The following is a 15288-nucleotide window of genomic DNA, read 5'->3' on the forward strand; positions in this document are numbered from 1 at the left end:
TATAACCTTCACTCAGCTTAGAAACAAGGAGACATCTAGCCAGTGAAATTTCAAGGAAAACAGAAGTCCTACTTGAAAGCATTTTGCCTTCATTTCACCATGATCTCACCTACCACCTTGAAGCTGAGACACAGGGACGGCAGAAGGAACTGAAGTCTCCACAATAAAAATCAAGTGCAGCACAGAACTAAAGAGATAAACTTTAGAATCATAGAATCATAGAATTGTCTAGGTTGGAAGGGACCTTTAAGATCATCTAGTCCAAAGGAATTAATACCTACAATCAGGGGCTGTTGATACAGCAGTTCATAAAACAACAAAAAATTACTAGTTCAGCTATGGTGCAACATTCAGATAACAAAGGAGATACACAAGTACCTCCTGAAAACAGTAATACAACACAGATCCACAGGATTCCAGTATCAGAAGAGCAGCCTTAGTTTGCAAATGTCCCTTTTGGTTTGTGAGTATCTAGCAAAGTCCCCTGAAAGCCAATTTTGAATGAGTGTCTCTTGTGTTGGGAAAAATGACTGAGTATCCAGTAGTTGTGCAAAGACATTTTACAAGAGAGTCCTGAAAGATAAAATAAAATATAAAATAAAATATAAAATAAAATATAAAATAAAATATAAAATAAAATATAAAATAAAATATAAAATAAAATAACTTCAGTGTCTGCCTTCCAAAATTGGAACTGATGTTTTTCCACTTTTACCATTTTGGATTTGAAGTGTTTTAATTTAAAAGGAAAGAATTGCACAGTTTTAGACCTTGCCAAAGCAGTGATAGATTTTGGTTCACTTCTCCTCATGACCTAGGAGAGCTCTGCAGCTAAATTCCCACCTGCCTGAGGATTAAATATATTCCTCACTATGTTTCCTAGTGGCCTAACAGCAACACTCTTGCAACAATATGTGGGAAACTTAGATTTGCTTCATAATCCTTTTAGTGCAAAAGAAAACAATGACAAAGTCATGAATGCTATAGCTAGAAGTTGGGAATAGCAAAAAAAAAAAAAAAAAAAATCCCACAAGGAAGTAACCAGGAGAGATAAGCACATGCTTCCTCCCTCCTCCTGCACCTCCTTGCTGGCATTACGCAATTTCAGACCTAATGCAAACCTCACCATCATTATGACCGTATGCTCCCTCTGTCATTTTAAGAATTTTGCAAAGGGCAGGCTAGTACAGTCCTAAGGACAACGTTTCCATTGCATTAAACCAAACTAAGCAAGACAGCTGTTACAGAAAGCTAGTGCTACATTTTTTACATATGCTTGTAACTGGTTTTTCATCCTAACACAATGGTTATGACGAAAACACATATGGTACAATACAAGAACATGTACAAGTGGAGGTACAATGGAAGTATATACAGCAGCAATATACATACAAAGCACTTCAGCATTAACCCTGTGCATCATTTAAATAACAGAATATATCTTAATCCTTTTTTTTTTTTTTTTAAAAAAAGAGGGAATACCAACAGATAGACTTAACTTTACTATTCCAATCAGAACAAATCTGAGTCTCTGTCCATAGATGGAGGATTTCATCAACATCCAGAACATATTTTCACAGAATCACAGAGTGGTAGGGGTTGGAAGGGACCTCTGGAGATCATCTAGTCCAACCCCTCCGCCAAAGCAGGTTCACCTAGAGAACGCGTATCAGGAACGCATCCAGGCAGGTTCTGAGTATCTCCAGAGAAGGGGACTCCACAACCTCTCTGGGCAGCCTGTTCCAGTGCTCTGTCACCCTCATAGTAAAGAAGTTTTTCCTCATGTTGAGATGGAGTTTCCTGTGTTCCAGTTTGTGCCCATTGCCCCTTGTCCTTTCACTGGGCACCACTGAGAAGAGTTTGGCCCTGGAGTTTTTACCCACTGAAGAAGTTTTTTCTTATGTTAGTATGCCCGTACACAGAGTCCATTAATTCATAAACCCATGTCAGTGAGGAGTACATTGATCACTGCTAAGGTGTATAAAGTATATATATCTCTACACAATAATAGTCCTTGTTCACACCAAAAAGGCAATTGGTGTTCACTGCAAAATTGTAACTCTCTTTTTAGAGTTCACTTTTTCGTATTGCTCTGGTTCGAATTAAGTTTTGCCCTTTGGCAGTGTACTGGTTGTGGCTGAGATAGGTAATTTTCTTCATAGTAGCTCCTATAGTGTTATGTTTTGGATTTGTAAACAAAACAGTGTTGGTAACACACCCCCTTTTTTAGCTGTTACTGAACAGTGCTTACACAGCGTCATGGACTTCTGTGCTTCTTACACTGTCCTGCCAGTGAGCAGGCTGCAGATGCACAAGAGATCAGGAGGGGACACAACTGGGCCAGCTGAATCCAACTGACCAAAGGGATGTCCATACCATATGACATCATGCTCAGCAATAAAAGCTGGAAGAATAAGAAGGAACAGGGAATGTTCAGATTTATGGCATTTGCTTTCACAAGTAATCATGATGCATGATGGAGACCTGCTCCATCCTGTTGATGGCTGAACACCTGCCTGCAGATGGGAAGCAGTGAATGAATTTCTTACTTTGCTTTGCTTGTGCAGCTTTTTCTTTACCTATCAAGCTACCTTTATCTCAACCCACAAGTTTTCTCACCTTTACCCTTCCAATTCTCTTGCCCATGCCACTGGGTGGCAGTGAGCAAGTGGCTGCATGGGACTTAACTGCCTAATGGGGTTAACCCACAACAAGAAAGGTTAAGGAGAATTTTTATTGACCGGTATAGCCAGTGTACAGGAGCAATACGTAGCCACTTACAGGAAACAGCAAATCTTGAATTTAGAAAAAGATTGCAATTGTTTAAAATGTGTTAAATCTTATTTTTAGAACCTTTACATGAGAAAAACATTTCTGAAAAAAAAACAAGTTAGGCTGCTACAAAACAGATGTCACCACTTCTTCTCTTACATTACTGAATTCAGAAGACAGAAGGGAATAACAAAATAGAAAAAAGCACAGACAAGAAATATTAGGAAATATGAAGTATTGCTATGAAAATCTGTGTATCGTCCATATGCCTTGCCGATTTTTAGAGACAGAACAGAACAACAGGTAGGCAAACAGCATGTCCTTAATTCCTAAGATTACATATGCGCATTTTTAATAGATCAAAACCACAGACATATGCGTATATACTTTTACATGCTGAATGCAACCATTTAAAAAAGAAACAGAAACATTACAGCCAGTTGTACTTCCTGTTAATAAATGTTGCCTAAACCAACATTTTCTAGTCCTCTCAATGTTACTTAAGCACAAAATAACAGAGAACGGCACACAGTGACTCAGAGCAAACAAACCTCAAAAGCCTTAGATAAAACTACAACCTCACTGAACTAAAGTAGTTTTTCTGGTTTTGCTAAGATGTCACTGTTCTTCACTAGCACCTCCATTTGGTGCGGTAATAAAAACCATGACAGGCTCTGTTGCTTTTTGCACCATCATTACTTATGTGCAAACACATATGATGACTCTCTGTATAATTTTACTGGAAACTCTTATTAAAAGGCAGGCACTACATGACATCTGTCCATGATTTCAAGTCCATCCTAGTAACAAATGCCACTTTGCAAGGGTTTAATTTCAGGATACAATTAAGGTTATAAGGCTAAGTGTAATCTAACTGGTAGAGGTTTACAAGAATCTGTCTAGTTAAGCATTTATCATGGCTTCCATAATTAAGTCACAACAGACAGAAGAAAAGTGCACAAAGCAGATGCTCGTTCAGAAGAAAAATCCTTTTTTTTTCATAATTTTTTGTTCCATCATAACTTTAAAATGAATAGCTTTTCCTCTATTGCAAAGGAGGGCAAATGCTGCTTTCCAATCCAAAATAAGCAAGGGAACATAACTTTCAAGCCATACAAGGTCACTCTCTACTCTACTTCCTCTCCTTCAGCCTGTACTGGAAGGTCTAATTCTGTTGCTAGTTTTTGTAATGAACATGAGATCAAATATTCCCATAGAAAGCTTCTGCATATACACTGCAGTAAAATTCTGCCAACTGGGCTGCATCATGGAAATTAAAATGATACATGATTATGTATGTTAAGACCCCCTCTTATCTTAAGTTGCCATACAAAACAGGAGCTAAGAGTGTAAGTCTTGGGTGCTTCTAAAAGATTTTCTGAAAGTCTTTTCTGGACTTTTAAGGAAAGCACAATTGCATTTTCTTTGGCAGGGCCTCAGGCTGAAGAACCATCAATTACATTTGATAGATCAACTACATTTCAACATTTACCAATAAAATATTTAAGTAGATTGTCAGACTAATACTGATAAGTCTTTTCAAATCTTTACTTTCATGTCATCAACAAAAAGAAAGCACTGTTGAAGGGGGGTGTGCAGAGGGGGAAACCAGTGTGGTTCATTTACTGAACACTCTACCTATTCAACAGGCAAAAAAATGTAAGTTACTTTTTGCGTAACTATTTCTCTGGAGGCCAAGGGAGATAACTGGAGAATTTAAGGCTAATCTATACAAGCTTGGTCTGGATTTTAATATCCAACACTGGTATACCATGTCCATTCACATCTCACCAAATATTTTCACATTTCAATCTGGTACCAGTTAGGTTTCTACAGTGAAAAAGGAAGGAAAGGGAGGAGGAGGAGGAGGTTGTTTTAAATGACCTTTTGCTCTCTGGACACTACTGAGAGAGAAAACCTTCTACAAGTTCAAACACCATTAAGCTGGTGTTCAGTCCTCAGCCATTGGTTGAACAAAATATGGGATGGGAAAGAAGGCTCTGAACTTTAATTTTACAACATTAGGTTTTAGTTTCCTGTTTCCAATCTGACCAAGGGTATGCTTTGCAATTAAAATGATAGAAGATGTTTAACCACAGGGACCTAATGAAAAGGCCCTGAGTCTTGGAGACAGGCAGGAAGTTGTCTCAAATTTCTCAAACTACTTAAGTCCCATATTCAGGACTCCTGACTGTGTTCTTCAGTATATCTGTCCATCAGTTTCATGGCAGATAAATACCAGGCTTATGACAGCTGCAGTTACAAAAGATTTGTCTGCCAGAATCAATCATTATGAGGAAAAAATTTTAGAGAACTTTGCAAAACCTCTAACAGACTGTCAGGCATACAGCCTGACAGACTGCATTCAACCTGATGTTTGGTCTTTTGTTTGTTTGTTCATTAGTTTTGGCATTGTTTCTTTTTAAAGCAATAAATTCAAATTATCATAACCTCTCATCTTGAACCGTTTCTAAAAAAATAATCCAATGTGCCTTCCGGATTACTAGTGTTACTTAATACATACTTGACAACTCCAGTGATAATTCTATACAAAAGCATTTGTAGGTAAAAAGTAAGTATTGCATGTTCACTGCTTCATAACTGGTATTTCAGCTCCCAGAAGAAATAAGTCTAAAAGTTACTGCCTATGACTTGCAACACAGTAAATTTTATATGGTCTTAACAGAGCAACAATACATCTCCCTAATTTTTTGTCAGTCTCATTACATAACAAGACAAAGGACTTTGACAGAGAAAGAAGTGGCAGTACGCCTGCATGGTAGCCCAAGAAATATTAAGATCTGAATTGCTCCAAATCCCTACCCAGGTACCATATATCAGCTTTGAAATCAGCTTCATTACCACCACCACCATGGGGGCAGGGGCAGTTCAGATACCAGACACTTTCAGAAGGTACCCTGGGGTCATCTCTTTCACTTATTCTCACCATGGAAAAGCAGGTGGAATAGCTGCAGCCTGCACAGAGTGCCAGGCTGATCTATACAGCAGATGAGCATGCCCCACAGGGTTTGTGAAAGGTTTCTGCAGAAATACCAGCAGGGTCACTCTAGAGCCAACCCTGAGGGAGCTCCAATCAACAAGCTGTGTGTACAGGCAGCTATTTTGATCTTGTGAGTACTCTGGGTTGCTTTGCCCAGTAATGTACATGTCATTGGCCACATCACTGCTATTAGAATGTATATGCATTTCAGAATACATATGCTGCTACTAGAAAAAGAAAATAGCAAAATAAGAGGAGAAGATACAACAGAAATAAAACCCACAACCCTTGGTTGCTCTCTAGACAAAGCATATTTTTAATCACCAATTTTATTTAAAAGAAAAGAATTTCTGTAGATCACAGCCCTAGATCTGATTCTGTAGATCAGCCAATGATACACCTCACAATAACAGTTCCGTTCTGCTCCACATGACAGTTTTTTGCCTTTGTTGATCTTAATCTCACTTAATGTCACAATCATAATTTTTACAGATGAAATGTTACTACAATACAGCCTCTTTATGTGAAAAGCACCCAAGTTTGGCAAAGACAAGATTTAGAATCTAGGTATTGTTCTTTTAGGTACTCCACAGGAATGGCTTTCACTGCTTTATGTACACATAGTGGGGGGGGAAACAATCACAAAGAACTTAAGAATAAAGGATATTGATCCTCCTGCCTTTTAACATTTAATATAGCCTCTTCTATTTCAGGCACCATCCCTCAGCACAGCGCTAGCCTGAACTTTTGCCAAATCAATCAACAGAGTTGCCAGCAAGTCATTTGCTGTGATGGAGCTTGGTAGCCTAATCAGTGTACATAATGCAGGACAAACAAAGCATTCCTACCACTGCAATGCAGGCCACCATCATAGTAACACCACAGTATATTAGTCACAGAAGAAAGGTATGAGAAGATTTACTCTGGTTCCTTGGGTTTCTTCTAATAATCTGGGCTTTGGGCTGCTAGACTTTGCATCATCTTCCCCAAAAAGATAACAAGACAGTCCCAGAAATATTTTTACAGTGGATACTGAAGGCAACATAACCTTTCAACATTTTTGACTCATGAGATATCATGCAGATACTTGGTGGCTTCATTCATTCTACAGGTAGAATAACATCTCCTTAGCAGAAAAATACTAAGAAACAATCCAGTATGAACATCTGTACTCTGATTTTCAGACAATGTTTTAACACAGTGTTCCAACTCACAGCGATCGGTATTGCCAAAAGAAAATATTTCAAGCAGATTAAGTTCTTTCTCTCCTCTCTCTTCATATGTTCATCTACTTCCCTCATTATTCTGTATATCAAATTGCTTTTCATGTATAAAAGGTGCTGGACTACTCTGTTCCAGATATATTGTTAATACATCCAGATCCCAGCTTGTACTTAAAGTGCCAGCAAAAAAACAGCATGTAAGTCTTAGTCTGTGTGTATACATTAATGGAGCCCAGAGAAGGATGATCTCTCTCTCCACTACATATACTACATCCATATTACTGAATTCATTTCTGAGCATCCATTGCTAGACAGAGCGTTCACAGAAATGCAGGAAAAGCAAATACATATCCAACTAATTGACAGAACAGGTTCCTGTTCAGCTTAGCTGACAAGAACACAAGATACAGATGCTAGAACACGGCTTTGTGGAAAAATATTATCCAGCAACACACATTTGAACAACATACATCTCACCTTTAGAAAAAGATGCAATCAGCAGTTTTTTTCTGTCAGTAATATTCAACTAAAATAAAATGCTGGAATATGCAAAACATCAGGGGAAGGCGGAGGAAGGGGAGTGTGAGGGGGGTTGATAAGACTGAGACAGACTTCTTAGATTTTTTTATCTACCTCTTCCCAAAACAGGTTACTCAGTCTGTTGCTTAGGACTGAGCAATATAGTTTAAAACAAACCCTTCTGCTCCATGCCACCACAGTATACGATATTGACAGTTAAGGTTATGCCTGTTGCCCCTAATAGACTTAGGCTCTGCACACAGAACACGCTCCTGCAATCTCCAATACATTTATATACTGAAGAAAACACAAAGGAAGAAGGCATTTCAGAATGGACAGGAACTAGCTGAAATAACTAGATTTTGCAAATGATATTTTTTATTTTGTAAATTACATTACGGTTTATTTCTACCTTCTACAAAAAACCCCACTTCTTCTCATGAGAGCCCTTCTCTTTTGTTCATCATTTCAGTTATGTAATTAATTTCAAAGTTTCCATTTGCTGTGTGAAAAAAAAAAAAGATAAGAATGATTCAAGGATGTCAGTGAAAGTGAATGTTATTTGCATTTCAGCAGATCATCACAAGTTATCCTTTCTGCAGTTACTTGTTATGCATGTCACCTGTCTTAAGTGAGAAACACTGTAAAAGCTCACTTCTACCTTTTCTTTCATCTCAAATTGAAAAGTTCCATGTTTAATGTATTAAACAGGAAATAGTGAAATGATCTTTCAGGAACACATACAATCTAAAAATAAAAGCAAAAAGGCTTGCAAAATATTTTGCAATATTGTCTAAAAGAGACATGTCCAAAAATGCGTGACATAACCCCTTTAGTCAGCATTTAGCTTTTTGGGCTTTTTTAGTGAAATTGTTTAGGTAACAAACAACTAGTCAGAATTAATAAATTCTGCTCATTAATTTGCAGTTTCCAATCAGAGGAATTTGAGATCACAGAACTTAGAAAAAAATTTTCTTTCAAACAGTCTCATCATCTACAGGCTTCAGGGAACAAAATTAGGAATCTCTGTGCATGAATATCACTTCTCAGTATTAGCACAAAGTACCTTTGAGGTGTATGCTCAGGCTCACACCAGCATTTTTTCCAGTTGTATGGATAAAAAGCAGAATTTTTTTAATGTTTTGTTACACAATGCAGTAACAGTATTGTGTCAAAAATTATAGCAACTGATAGCTCTCTCTCTCAAAGGGAATGGACTTCGTAAGATTACTTCAAAAAAAAAATCTCCCCCAAACTCCATTACTATTAAAGACAAGGTCTTTTTACCATGCATTCAGGAACGTAGACTACAACTCTGTGATGACTACATCTTCTACTAAGGCTAGGATTAAGTACAAACTCAAAACTTCAACCACTTGTACAAACTGTAATTTTAACATGACTAAAAAAATCCTTCAATACAAGAGTAATTTTTAAAAAATTAGAAAAAAAAAAAAAGGAGGAAAAGGTCCACCTTGCTATTTAAGCCATCAAAATATGCTTAGAGCTCATAACCCTCAGGTTCTAAACAACAGCACATAAATAACAGGGTATTTTTAGTGTATTTTAGAAAAGAGAAACACACAGCAATACTTCTCAAGTGAAACAGAAAATTTACTTTTTACTGCATGGGGTTTTTCTGACTTCGGCAGAAGTTTTGTACTCTGATTTGGCAAGTCACCGAGGAGTTAAAATATAATGCAGCAAACTCTACTTCATAAGTTAGCTCTGGCTACCCAGCATGCTTGTCATTTAATAAACCAAATCCCACCTGTAATAAAAGCACTGCGTTTTCAACACAAAGGCAGTTGCTTTACCCAGTGTCTTGTCCTAATTCCATATTTGGCTATGGTCTCGAGTCTAACCAAATACACTTTAGTTTCAGTTTGATCTGAGAGCTTCATTTTCTCCTCTGTCCTGGACAGGTAGAATGTGTTACTAATACAGAGGCAGTAGTAACATGGACTTCACATGGTTTCATTTCAGTCTCAAGCTCAGGCTGCACACACACTGCTCTATCACGATGTCAACAAACGCTCCTGGATGCTTAAGTCAAAGCTGCAGCCACACCGTTTTTTCAAGCACTTCTGCCAACGCACGGACAGTGCTGAAATCTTTCTGGTTTTCAGGAACACCTTCCAACACTGTTTCAAACACTCTAGATCCTCCGGTATTTTATTTCTCCTTTCCGTCGCTGGGACAAAACACTGTTGAGCGTGCCTTGATCAGGAAGGCGGCGTAAACAGAGGGACTGGTTCCTCCTTCCCATCAGAGACTCGTGATGGCTCTGGCACTCCAGACACAGATAAGGTCCTTTCCTCATAGCAATACACAGCGAGAGCACGAAGTTGCCCCAGCTTCGTACTGTCCGTTATCTGCCACCGTGAGACTACGGCCGGGCAGTAAAAAGCGCAACAGTGCCGAAAAGGAGAGGGAGCCTCCTCTCACCTTCCTAGTTAAAGACAAGGGTGCCTAACTAACCCTCATAAAACACGATCTGAGGTAATTTCCAAGCCGCGGACCATAGCTGCGGCACGGCTAAGAAGCCTCCTCTCTTCCTCTGGGCAAGCATCGCTCGCCGGGACCCGCGGCGCGGGGCCCTGCCAGGGCGCTGCCCCGCCAGCAGGCAGGCCCGGCCTGCCCCGGGGAGGCCGCACGTCCCCGTCCCGGGCTCCGCCGCCGGCTCGGAGTGCGCCCGCTGGCAGCGCGGCGCGGCCGCGGTACTCACCGCTGGGAAACGGCTCCATTTCCCTCCCGGAGTCCGCCCTCAGCCGGCGAGAGCTGGCGATGGGGGAGAAGACGACGCGGAGGCGCAGCCACAACTCTTCACTCCTCTTCCTGCCGCCGCATCCTCCCGAGACGGGCGCAGCCTGGGGCTCTGCCGGGCCGATGCAGTCCCTCACACCGCAGTCACTGCCCACCCGCCCTGTGCCGCCCCTCCAGAGGCCGGGGGCACAGCGAGCTCAGTCCGCAGCTCCCTGATCAGTAGCTTTTTGAGGAGAGCGAGCCCACATCGACCACCTTCGGCCCGGGCGCCGGCGCCTGCTTCTGCCCGGGCCACGCTGCGCCGCCTCCTCCCCACGCAGACCCGCCTCCTCGCCCACCTCACGCCCGGGGAGGCTGGGGCAGGCGCTCGACAGGCTGCGGAGGCCTGCGCGGCTCTCCGAAGCCCGGGGGAACGAGAGTCGGGATGTCGGTCTCCTGCCCTCCGCTCCTCTGGGCTCCTTCGGGAGTGTCAGCCGAGTGCCGGCCGCCGCCGCACCCGGCGCTGCCCCGCAGGCCTCCGCGTGGCCCTAGGGCGCCCCGGGCCGCTTGGCAGAGGCCCGCAGGCACCTGGGGGCCGTGGCGATGCCGCCGGGCCGAGCCGGGCCAGCTCGGCCTGCATCTCACCGCCGTGCGCCGTTCGTCGCGATTTAACCGTAATTGTTACTTATAGCCGTATTACAGCCTTACCTGCTCCCTCCTCCCTCACCACTACGCTTCTGCTGTGACGTGGCTGACTAAATACCTTTCTTTTTCTTGAATATGGGAAATTTTTGACTGCTGATTGTTGGAAAAGAAGAAAATGGGGGTTGATTAATCCTGAAGAACTAGAAATTGAAAAGCACTGTTTTTGCTGTGCCAAAAAAAAAAAAAAGGGAAGAAAGATATCTAAGTTTAACTGTTTTTTGGGGAGGGAGGGAATGAGGGCCAGCAGTCCACAAGAGCTCAGGCCTTATTCCCAGTCCTGTACCTGTTCTCACTGTTTCATAAACCTGGAGGCGCACTTTTTCACACCCTTAGTGTGTTTCACACGCTTAATTAACCCCGTAGCACAAAACTAGGGTGCAGTAGTTTCACACTAAATCCATGGAGTCATACTAGCCTTAATGTTGGGCACAGAGCTATATGAGTTTTAATGACATATGACAACAGGCCATACTCGAAAGAAAAACTTACATTCTTAAATTATGTAATCAGCAAAACATTTCTTTTAATAGCATGAAATGTCCTGAGGGCTTTCTTTGCTAAGCACTGACCCTGCCTGACCTATATTTAAATACATTAAAGACACATTAATAACCGTGTAGCTGACTCTGAAGGGCTGGGATCCTACGCAGTGTCATGCAGAGACTGCAGAGAGGCCTGAATACTTTTTTTTGAGCTCCTCATCACTTGCTGTCACCATTCTTCATTTTTGACAGTCCAAAATCCTAAATTAGCATGATACATCTCTGAAACAGAAGAGATAAAATAAGATCATGCTCCATTACATGTGCAAAAATATCCATATCTGGAATTTCCTATTAAAATCAAGTTTTAAAAGAATTCATGCAGATGAAGTTAGGCATAGAGGTCATTTCACAGTAGAACCTATTTTCATCTATCCAATATTAGAAGAATAAGGATTTCAATGTAATTTTATAGAGCATCATTTAGAACACAATTGAACAGAATTGAAGCTCCAGCTTTGCTGGAGTTGTTAAAAAACTGGGTTTTCTACAATATGATAAACAGACCTGTGTCAAAAAGTTACAAATACTTTTCACTATAAAATACAATTTGTAGTTAATATTTTAGTGGTATGAATGATTGATAAAAGTGAAGAATATCAAACTGGTTCTTTTTTCATGCCTTAAGTCAACTACCACAATGTCTTTTTTTTTTCCTTGAGATGCAGAACAAAACATTTCTTTAATTGCTCAAAGCCCTAAATATATTATTAAAGCATCTGCAATGACTTATATGTCTCCTTTGCTTGGCAGCCTCCATTCTGCAATATCTTAACTGAGCCTTTTCCATGGAGTTAAATGATTGCTAGCCTCTTTGTCATCTTTGAAGATCTGTTTTCCCTAAAAATTGCTTGAGATATTTCAGCTTTTAAACAGCAGGAAACATGACTCAGACCTTCTTTGTTCTGGCTTGTTTTCCTGGTAAGAGGGACAGAGATTTGGCCACATGAACACGACAAGTGTCAGGCAGTCGGTTGGGTGCCTTTGACACAGTGGAAAGTCTCCAACTGTTTTCAGCCAGATCTGCACATAAGAAGAAGCTACACTGTAACAGGATGTAGAGCTTTTTAGTTGAGAAGTTGCATGGACTCCAGGGGATTGAAGACAAGGTTATTTCATCAGTGTTGCTAAAACATGTCAGAGGTAGTTCTGAATCAAGTGTGGGACTGTGAACCATTTGGCCAATGACCTTAAAAGATGAAAAAATTGCCCCAATAAATACTTGTGCCTAAAGCTTGAGCACAGATAAGGAATGGGGAATTTCTCTTTGTTCCTTGACTGAAGTAGTTAATACTACTGATTAATGTGTTGATTTCCTCCTTAATGTAAAGTTTTGTATTTAAAGCTAAAATTGTTTCATTGCTGTGTACATTACTCTGCATAAACGACACCTTCATCCCCTGTCAGCAGCAACTGTAGTATAGCTGTTGGTAACCACTGTTTGTTCAGGGTATTATACCAAGCAATCCATAGCACCGTGTTTACAAAGTAAATATCTTTTTACATCTCTCTCTCTCTCCAGGTGTATCCATACCTAGGAGAAGCAGCTGCTTCCACAGAAGAGTCATTGCTATGTATTTTATGTTATCACACAACCCTACCTTTCAGCAATACTTCCTAGATCTATATTCCTTTTTGAATAGATAGTAGTTAAGTTTACACTGTTACCTTGCCTCTCTCTCTGTGTCTTTCAGAAGCTTCAAGACCACTTGCATGTACCTTAGGTAAAACATCTCAAGGGCAATAAAATTGCTACCAGATAGATGAAAATAGATCTGAGAGGATAGGTACCATAAGTGCCTCAATAAGAAAACATTTTCTAATGTGAACCATACACCAGAGAATCCTTGCACAGGAACACTTATAGTTGTTCATGTTGAGGTACATAAGAGAGGGAGCACCGAAGAATGCTCATGCAAGAAAAGTTTCTATCAACAATTTCCAATGAGTTAAGATATGCAAAGACAACCGTGTCTCATTTAGCTCCATTGTTTGCAAAATTATTTACTTTAATTAACTGTGTATTTTCTTAGAATCCAGCAAATCTTTTGTTCTCCAGAACAAAGAATTTGGCAGGGTGCCAATTGTGATCCCATTCTCAGTTGCCTATTAGAAATAAACAGTGGCACATGAGTCTCTAGATGGACTACAGTGCTACGTTACAGATAAAAAAAACAAGCTCAAGTGTATTCTAAGAAAGAAGAGTCATGACAGGGTTAGAACCTTAGACTACTTTATTGTAGTATAGACTCTTTGCCTGTAAATGCTATTCCTGTTTTAGTGTATTGTTTAGGTCACAAAAATAAACTACTGTAAAAACTTCCAGGCACTTAAATCACTGTATTTTTTTTCCTTTTCCTTGGAATATTTCTAGTATGTTTACCTTTAGACTGTAAAGTCTCAAATCTAATTTTTGTTCAGTTTTTTTTTTTTTTTTTAAAAAGCATGTACTAGCTAGAAATTATCGTGTACTATTAATATATCCCCCAGGTAGCACAGAAGTAACTTGCCAGTTTTCGTAGTCAGAATGCTACAATTCAAAAGTTGCTTTTTCCTTAGGTGAAATTAGAATACAGTTAAGCATGATGATTCAGGCAGATCTAACAGCTCGCCATTTGCCAAAATGGCAATGCCCTTTTCTTTGCTCAGCTCTTCCTCTCTGCCTACACTTGCCTCATGCTCTTACTACTTACTTTGCACCAACTCTGATGCTTCTTATATTCCTCTGCAGGCAGATTCAACTCTTCAACTGCCTAATCTGGCAGAAAACTAATTCAGCAAAACAGTGGATAATTTAATTTTGGGTTAGAGGGTTTTATCAGCATCTGCAAAGGATCTGGATAACATCAGTAAAAGGAGGGCTCATGAACATGCAGCTAAGCAAGCTCAGCTTAGAGTGAGACACAAAGAGGAGAAGGAAGATTCTGCTCTGTTTCCAGTGGTGAGCTGTCTACAGCAATCCCCGCCTTAGGGTTCAGTTCTTCTGCTTTCTATATATATGGATTTGGCACTCTCTTTCCAGTGATTCTATTCTCAGCTCAGCTCAGGAAGCAGTCAGTTTCTCTTATCTGCCACTAACTGAAACTTTATAAGCATTGGAAATAACTATTCTTGACTATTGGGGAAAAATAGTAGTAAACTGATTCACTAGGGCAGAAGCTTTATAAAGTAGGAAATCTGGTCAGAATAAATCCACACTGAGCATTTTAAAAACACTCAGTGTTGGCAGGACTTTCTTCTCATTGAAGTCAACATTAAATGACATCAACAGCAGTAAAGCCACAGCAACAATCATGAGTTTTGAGAACTTCAACTACTCTGCTTAATCAGTAAGTTATAAAAAAGATGCATAAGTATCCCATTTTTATAGCCATAATAACATTGTGGAATTTGAAAAGTTATCAATGCTCACAGCTTATCGCTGAAGTACCCTGTTTGGCAAGTGATTAGTAATATATAGTATTATTTTCTCCTTTTGCAAACTGGAAAACTGTGAAAAAATATGAACTGAAATTATCAGCTACTTTTCAGAAGCAGTACAAAGCTAGCACCAAGGCTCTTAGTGTGATGTATTTATTCACTTTTGTGCTAGTTTCACAAAGTTAAGTGATATGAATCGTGGAAGTATTGAATTAGGAAATATGAGGCTGCTAAATCATCCAAAGTAGGTAAATTGGCTTCCGACAGGCATGTCACAGAGCACAGAATATTATAGGTGTTGATGTGTTCTTGGTCTTCCATGCAGTGGGAGGAAGCACAAGGCATAGTAGAATGGTCAGGG

At 40.1% G+C, this 15288-nt stretch overlaps 1 protein-coding gene across 1 annotated transcript in view; it reads right to left on the bottom strand.

Moving 5' to 3' along the window:
- LNPEP (leucyl and cystinyl aminopeptidase) overlaps window positions 1-10593 on the bottom strand; it is a 65705-nt gene extending 55112 nt beyond the window's left edge. The window contains exon 1 of the mRNA XM_074165743.1: window positions 10244-10593. The gene's annotated coding sequence lies outside the window, so the exon portion shown is untranslated. The remainder of the gene's footprint in view (window positions 1-10243) is intronic.
- Window positions 10594-15288: the final 4695 nt, after the last annotated feature.

This window comes from Numenius arquata, chromosome Z, assembly GCF_964106895.1.
Source record: "Numenius arquata chromosome Z, bNumArq3.hap1.1, whole genome shotgun sequence".
Lineage (NCBI taxonomy): Eukaryota > Metazoa > Chordata > Aves > Charadriiformes > Scolopacidae > Numenius > Numenius arquata.